An 8,512-nucleotide genomic window follows, 5' to 3' on the forward strand; every position below is an offset into this window, starting at 1 on the left:
GAAGGGTCATGATGTGCCTCTGGGCCCCATCAGAGCCAGGGTGAGCAGCTGCGGTGGCTGAGCAGGAGCAGCGTGAGCTTTGCACCTCCAGCGCAAGCCCATGTGTTTCGGAGGTGGGCGGCTACTGGAGACAGTGCGATCCCCAGCGCTTGCTACACCTGCTTTAAAGATGCATCTGGGTCCGCACCTGCTGCTGCTAAGTATGAGAAGCCGTGGTGCTGGGTGAGCTGCTGGCCATCTTTGACCTTCCCCTGCTCTGTGCTAGCTGTGCAGATGGCAGGAGCTGACCCGGCAGTTCTCCGGTCTGTGTTCCTAGGACTTTGAGTGTGCCAAGGCAGCGGTGGAGAGAAAGCAAACTGTATCTGCATGTCCTTATCTCTCCAGAAAAGCACTAAACCTTACATGAAAGCCAGGCCATCCTCCTCGCTATTTAGCTGTGTTGCATTTGGCTTTGAGGGCACCTGCAGCTTGCAGGGTACCCAGGAGAAAATCTTCTGGTAAGGGAAGGCAGAGGCTTCTGGTTCAAAACATCATGCAGCCAGCCAGGTTTGGGGCACGGGTTAGATACAGATTATTAAGTGTCTTGAGGAGGAAGGAAATCTTAAGAAACAAATTGGCCACTAGCCCTAAGATGGCCCGGTTTTGCTGCCCTTTTTCCAGGACATGTGGCAAAACCACAGGCTTGGCTCTGCTAGTCTTACCTAGAGCTGGGTCCAAAGGCAGCCTTCTATTTTGAGGACGCTTGTTCAAGCTTTTGCAGTGGAATGTTTTGCAAAGCGCAGTGAGAAGATGGAGGTCTGTCTTGCAGAGCAGATTCCATGCAGTTAGCGCAGTCATCCTCATCTAATTGACGAATAGCAGCAGCTTATAAAACAATAGCATATTGCAGCTAGAGGAGTTGCATTTGAAAATGCGGTACTTGCCAGATTCCTGCATTTGGTACAAGAAAGATTTTCTGTCCTTTGAACATAACGTCATGGTCCGTGGTAACCCAGCAGGAACTACGGTGACTTATCACCGGACTGTTGAACCTGAAAGGGACTCTTTTCCACCCACCCATGAAAACAGATTTAATTTATCTGGACCAAGCTGCATACTTTGCCTTCCATTGATAGAAAATAAAAATTGTAAATTAATCTTTCCTTTTTTTTGTGGAGAGCATAATATTTTTTGTAGGGATTAAACTCTCTGAAACTAAGACAGCCATGTTCCTATCTTATAGGTCTCTTTAGTACTTAGCATCATGATTCCCCAACTCTAGCACAATGCAATTAACAACCTGGTATGACGAACTGTCTTCCTGAGATACACACAACAGAACTTCAAATGAAAATAAACCCCGACTTCCCTAAACTTCAACCTCAGAAGTCTGGGGGAAAACAGATGATTTTTACAGATGATCTTAAAGAGGTCCTTTTCCCAGCCTGTGTAAAAAAAAAAAAAAATTAAAAAAATGTAGTATAGTGTTACTGTTCATCATGTTTAAAAGACTTTTATTTATCATCTCAAGCCTTTTCCTTGGACTGAATTTTTTCCTGCAGGCCAGGTCTCTGGACTCTTCAGCCCACCTAGATCTTGCTGCTTTGGCAAAGCAGCCCCTCCTGCGGCTAACACAACTAGTCATCCACCCTGGTGAGCCAAAGTTCACTTGGGGATCTAGCAGCACTTCCCCGGTTTTAGAAAAGTCACTGCAACCCTTTTTGTGTTTTATATCTTTATCCGTCATCTTGCAAACTTAGACTCAAGTCAGGCTATGACTGTGGTAGGCCATTGACGGCTGCTGGGGAGCAGTGCACGGGAAATAAGCAGTTACATGTGTTTTCCTTCTGGCTTTCTCAACAAATTTCAAACAGAGGCACTTAAAAGTATATCCAGTTGGATGAGCCAGCAGCCCTCCGTGAGCAGCTCTGTCAGCATGCACCGACAGCAGGATGGGGCTGGCCGCTGCCTGCAGGCAGCGCGGGCAGCAGCGTGTCAGAGAGGGGTTAGTCCTGAGCACAATGGCCACTGAAGTCACACGCTGAGAATTTTGTTTATAAAGTGAATTCCGTAGGTACAAGTCATCAGGAGAAGAAAAAACCCCACGGACAATATTATATAATCCAGATAAATCTACTAATAGGGGATTTTCCAGTGGAAGAAACCTTACATCATGCTTAAGCAAGTAAAAATAAACCTGGCGCTTGCATTTGTTCTAAACACAAGAAGAGTCTTGATGAACTACTAGTTAGATTTTTTGGCTAATTATTAGTCATGCTGAGCATTGTGATGTTGCTTGCAAATTTATTCCATAACTGCATCCTAACCTCAAGATTAAAGTAGCATAGGCTTTCAAAATCAGTTTCTTTGTAAAACTCACTGTTTCCAGAGAACTACACACTTTCCTAATTACTGCTGATGTTTTAGCCATTATTGAACCTCTTATGACCTTCTTCAGAGAAGAAAATAACACTGGCATTTGAAAACAAACAAGTTACTTGTGACATAAATCAAAAAGTAAGGTTTGTATAGCAACCCCCCCATATGCCAAATACATTTGAAAAGCTTTCTTACAGTTGGAAAAACAATCGCTTTTTCACTGTATTTTGCATCTGAATATCACTAGTGAAAGCAGATGTGGGTTTGTGTTTATGGCCTGCTTTATTTAAATAGTCCAGAAAACCCCAAAATTATGCATCCTGTTTATGACAGATTAAAAAAAAAATAAATGTAAATGTGGAAAAGGATCCACAGTTTGGCTGAAGAGGTATACCATGGCTTTAAGAACAAAGAGGCAAAACCAGGTCTGTTGCCTGGAAACAAAACCTTTCTTTTTGGAGGAAAAAATAAAAGATCTGTATCACAAGCCTCTGTTACATTTGATAAAAATGGCATATTCAAGCAGACCAGGTGATTCTGGTGACTCCCAGCGTGCCACTGTTTATCCACACAATGCATGACGAGGTGTTCACAACTTTCCTTTGCTGAACAGTAGGCTTATCCGGAGAGAGAAGTGTGTTTGGGTTTGGCAAAGCCTCACCGGCTCCTTTTTTACCAAACCTTACAGTTAGGTCCATCGGAGCAAACCCAAGTTAGCAGCAGAGAGGTGTTATTTGGATGCAAATGGAAGTCTTCAGAACTTCTGCTCCACGGACAGCCAAACCCAAGATGGTTGTATGTGCTGATCTTACACCCAAGATAAGTTACAACCGCTTCAGACCAACTCCGTACGAGTCCCAGAGGGCGAGATAAGAATGAGGGAAGTGCAGATGTTCCTTCTCCTTCACACATCTTTTGCTGGGGGTGGACAGTGGATCATATAGAAATTGGCCGGTACCCACTGCAGCTGTCTAAGTTTGGCCATTGCCTTTCCCTCCACCCCCACCTCCTCCTCTTTCCAAGTAGCAAATGGAGCATCTCAGGGAAACGGCTGACCTGCAAAGTCCACGTCAGGTACAGGGGTTTCCTGTAGGGTCTGATCATTCCTATACCTCCTTCACCTTTGCCAAAGGCATTTGCCAAAGGCAATAATTCCTGTCACATGTGAATTCCTCTTCCTACGCTGAGTTTTGGCATCGCTAGCCTCTTAACCACTTCTTTCAGCTGTGAGAATCAGCACAGCTTCTGTAATCCTCAGACTTGCTCCAGGTTTCTTGAAAAAGCGGGCTGCTGTTGGAATTGCTACTTCCAAGCAAACAGAGGTAGCAAAGCCTACCCACTGAGTCCACCCTAGATGCTAGACTAGCTTAGAAATGGAAATAGCAAATTTGATCGCATCATGCTCCTGTCAGGTCCCAGCTGGCAGCAAGGTGGACAGAACGCAGCTGTAGGGTTCTTCACCAACACACCGTCTCAGCACCCCTAAGCAGAAACCTGGTGAAGCCACACCGGCTGGCAGACTTCCTTGGAGGAAGACACCTTCCACGCATTGAGACTGAGGCAACCAAAGAGCTTTGAGCAAACAGACCTTCTCTGAAGGAGCTGAATGCAGCTGCAACTGCCTCTGCAGTTTCCTAGGGTACCTAAATGAGTGTTGAAACTCTTTTCTTGGCTACACTTTGCCAGTGGACTCCGCTTCCAGGTGAACTGGTCCACTATAAGTAAAAAGCTGGCAGTCCCTATATAACTTACCTGGTTTAAGCTGCTGGCAAGAGAGGTCTCATCCCAGCTGGACTTCCTCTCAGTGTAAGGTCTGAGCATGATTTTTCCTTCCTCTTCTATCAAAGGTATAGGTAGAGATGCTGGTATAGGTAGAGGCAGTGTGGATGCACTGATGTAAAGAGTAAACACTGGTCTGTAGCCTCTGTTAGTTGATGTTAGGCATAAGAAGACAAGAAGCTTTCAATTATTTTTTGTTAAACCCAGCCTGTGTCCGTTGAGCTACCCCTTAGAAAAAACACATTAACATGTAAGCTCTTCAAGTATCAAATGGAAATACTGACACGATAAACACTGTGCCACTCACTGCATTTTTTTTTTTTCCAGAGCAGAACTGGCCTTTAATATCACCTTGCTTTGGCAGATTTTCAAGCAAGCAGAAGAGAGTGTTAAGGGCCTCCACTGAGACTCCTCTGACACCAAGCTGTGGAGAGGTCCATTCCAAGCTGAAGGGCATCCCACCATGGGTCATAATGCAAGAGTCAAATTAAAAAAAACCAGCCACTTAAAAGTAAGTGGTTCAATGGGGACATTTGGTTTTGGAACTGTGAACTGCATAATTTAAAAAATAACCTTGTACTTTGGAGCCTAGCACTGACAACCAATGTATAATATCCCACCAGCAGAATATGAAAGGAAAAATTCTGTCTTGGATGGAATGTGTGGGAAGTTTATGCCTCTGAATTTGCCTCTGAATCTTGAATATTCATTCCCTCTGACCTTTCTACATCGTGCATGTTCCAGAATCTGGAATCTGATTCCACATCAATCTAACTTTGAATAAAAAAATGGTTTTGATAGTTTTGTAAAGTAGGAATATTAACTTGCAGTTTGGATTTTCTTCATAAAAGTATTCACACGTTCTTTTTTCATGCTGACCTTTGGCTCTCAGCAATGATGCCAATAACCTTTCTGCCAACATACTGATGCAAAAGGGGAAAAAGTGTGTGTGTGGGTGCAATACTACTGTCCTAGCAATTGGATCCAGCTGGCCTCCTCAAATACATTCAACCGGGGCAGGGGGGGGTGGAAGACAAAACCCAACTTAAATATAAAAGACGTGATTTCCAAAGGTTTTGTGCACTGACAGCTTTTATGCATTTGAACTAAGTGTTCTGCATGTTTGGAAATCAGTCCCAGGAGTAGAATTATTCTGTGCCAATAATATTACAGGACAGCCATTCTTGATTCCCTGGTTCACCCCCTCACATTTTTCATGTTATCTTAAAGTTCTTTTAGGCTGGAATATAAAGGTTATTTTTTTGTACCTTTCTTTCATAAGCCTTTCTTCCCTACTACACCCCTTCTCTGTTCCCATCTGTTTTTTCCCCATGTGTGTTTCAGCCATTGTTCTGATACTTGTGGGGAAACTAAAATCCTGAAGTCATGGGGTCCTGGATTTCACAATACATAAATGAAATTACTCTGTGTCTTAGACTAATTTTTTTTTTTTTTTTTTGATACCCAGTGTGGTGGTTCTTGTCGTGGCAAAGACCTGTATTATCTTAGTTGAGAGCACCAAGCTCATTTCATATGTCTTATGCATGAGGTCAGCCATCACTGGGTTCTCTTTTGAGGTTCTCTTTTGTTGAGCTGGTCTTCTAGATGTGAAAACTTTCCTTATCTGTCACCACTTACCAGAACTCCTCTCTGAAGCATCCAGCAGCATCGTTTCTGTCTTGGCATGGGGCAGCAAGCACCACCTGAGAGCTAAATCTGGGCAGAGAAAATAAGATACAAAATGAAGCATGTTTCTGCTGACTCAGATAGTAGCAGCAGCAACCTAGGAGTTTCTAGCCCTGCTGCACGCCCTATGGTTCTGTTTGAGGTGGGTTTGTATATAAGAAGGAGCTAGGAACATGGCCAAAGTTGGGTGCTGTCAGAGGGACTCTGGGTTTACAGAAGGGAGAAGCAGGCAGAAATTGTCTTTCCCAGTACAGCTGCAAGACTGCCACCCTAAGGCCAGAGGGATGCACAAGAGCATCATCTTCCTTCCTCCAAAGGCTCGCATGGTTACCAAGCATGCCTTGGTTTCAGTAGGATCATGGGTCTGTCCAGCTTCTGCATTCATTCATGCAGCAACCTGCCTTACCTTTGCACTTTAGCAGAATGGCACTTCATTTCCCAGAAAGGTCAAAAGGCTGCGCACACACCTGGGCGGAACGGAGCGAGAGGGAGCCTGTGCTCAAAATCAGCATCACGAAGCGGTTGGAAAGGGCTCGTGGGCCGGGGGGCTGCACCTCCCACCCATGCCCCTCTGCTTCACCCTGCACAGGTCACCTGCACCCCAGGGAGGGCTGTGGTGGGGAAACACACCCGCAGGTGAGCGGTGGCGGGGGAGAAGGTGGCAGTGGCATTCAAAGAGGATCTAAGAGGTGCAGAAGGGCAGCACTCTCCACCTGGCAATGTGCTCCAAGGCCTTACTGAGTGCCCAGAATTTGGGTTCAGCAATATTGCCAATCCTTAGCTTTGAAAAAATACTTGGGTAAGTATTGGAAAGGCAATGAGATTGAGTTAAAGACATCATATGGAAAGACAATAAATTATGTTTTAAATTTTATTTGCCTTTTGATGTTGCCTCAGGCACAGCTCATTTCACAGGCTTCGCTTTACAGCTCTAAGGGTTTTCTCATCAGTTTTCTAGGATCTTTAAGTAAAAAAAAAAAGCATAAAACTATTGAGCAACAACAGAAAGAATCCCAAGCCACATCCTCAAAGGACGAGTCACGTGAGTTGACCCTGATGACTTTAAAAAAGACAAAGGCCAGAAAGCTCAGCTCTTCCTGCTTGCATGTTCTCAGGTCTTGGCTGAAAACAAAGGATTTGCTGTGTAAAAAGCTGCAGTGATGCCACTGGGACCGATGCCACTGGGACCAGTTGGGTGAGGAGTGCCTTTGGAGCCTCCTGCCCAGCTCATCATGTCCATCTGCCATCGTTCATTGCCTCCATGCAGCTCAGGGATGAACGCGGTGCTGGTGGGACACACAGCTTGGGCAGGGCAGGGACCTGCCCCTCCGGGCGAGCCCTGGCGAAGGGGGAAGCACAGACATGTCACCTCGTACTTAGAGCTGGGCATGGAGGGTCTACCTGGTTGCATTGCTAGGGATGCTTTTTGTCAAATTTCTGTTGAAGGAGAAAAATTGCTTCCCAAGCTTTGATTTTAGGTCTCTTTTGACATTCGCTGAAGACAAACGGTATTCTTCCATGGACTTTGGCCATAAACTTTAGTTGCTTCATAGCACGCTAGTCACTGTTAACGGTTTGTTTCGTAGGCATGAAGGGGCCACGCTCTTTGCCAGACCCCATCTTAGTACTTTCTGTACGTGCCATTCTGTTCTGCGCAGGCTTCACCAAAACTGAAATCTGACTTTTTAGTGTTATATAAAGCTTTTCTTAACTGAACTCCTGTTCAGAGCCCTGCTTCCTAAAAGGGTGCGGAAAGAATGAAGGTAAAATTATTTCAGCAGTGAGATGACAGGAGGGATCTTCTCTTCAATTTTCATTTAGTATAAATTACTTTCACTGCAGGGGTCTCATCAAACCATTATTTTGGATGACTGCAGTCTGTATTTTACTTCTCACACCAGAGATATTATTTTCTTTCTCATTTTGCTTTCTCTTGTGTCAGCCCTTTAACTGAAACACTGAGCAGTTGGAATCTAACTGCAATTTAAAGTAACACTTATCTGTGCTGCTGTTCACACTGTACGAGGTAATTTCGAACGGTCAGAGCAGCTGGGTTCCATTACAGAAATGCAGGGAACTCAAAATAGACTTTGTAAATATGTTTTTTGAGGAATTCAGGCAGCTGCCTTCAACACCCCTGGGCCTTATTGTTTCAGAGAGCTTCAGTATCAGCTGAGGTCAGAAATTACTAAATGGCTCTCCCTTCTCCCCCAGAAAAGAGACTTCCTTTGGATGGACATTAAGAAATAGTCAGAACAGACATATTTCTGCTTTTGCATTTTAATAAGTTTTATTGCAATAAGTACTAAATCAAGAAAGCTCTCTTCCATATGTGTTCAAGAACCATTTCCACCCTTTTTTTCCTACACATATGACATTTGTTTTACAATGCTGCAGTTTACAAATCAAATAGTTTCTCACAGAGATAGTATGTTTTTATTCCATTTGTCCTTTTTCAAATAGTCCAAACCTCTGTGGCTTTGTCATTAAAAGTCCAATTGGCAGATATATATGGAAACTTTATGTTTTCCAGCTGGGCGACTACCAGTTACACATACTCATTATTCGTATTATCATTATTGTAACTGTGGAGGATAATTTTGTGTGGCTTACAGAGTCAATATTCAGTGACCTACAGCAGATATTGTCCTGAAATCGTTGGAACTGAGGTCTGAGGACATTTAGATAT

The 8,512-nt window shown here is 44.1% G+C and overlaps 1 long non-coding RNA gene across 1 annotated transcript; it reads left to right on the forward strand.

Annotated features, from left to right (window-relative positions):
* The first annotated feature begins 228 nt into the window (after positions 1–228).
* Positions 229–4,954, forward strand: LOC114013407 (uncharacterized). The gene is made up of 2 exons (XR_003556344.2): positions 229–1,127; positions 4,465–4,954. It is a non-coding gene; the product is annotated as an uncharacterized LOC114013407 (long non-coding RNA).
* Positions 4,955–8,512: the final 3,558 nt, after the last annotated feature.

The sequence above is a fragment of the Falco peregrinus genome, chromosome 11, assembly GCF_023634155.1.
Source record: "Falco peregrinus isolate bFalPer1 chromosome 11, bFalPer1.pri, whole genome shotgun sequence".
Lineage (NCBI taxonomy): Eukaryota > Metazoa > Chordata > Aves > Falconiformes > Falconidae > Falco > Falco peregrinus.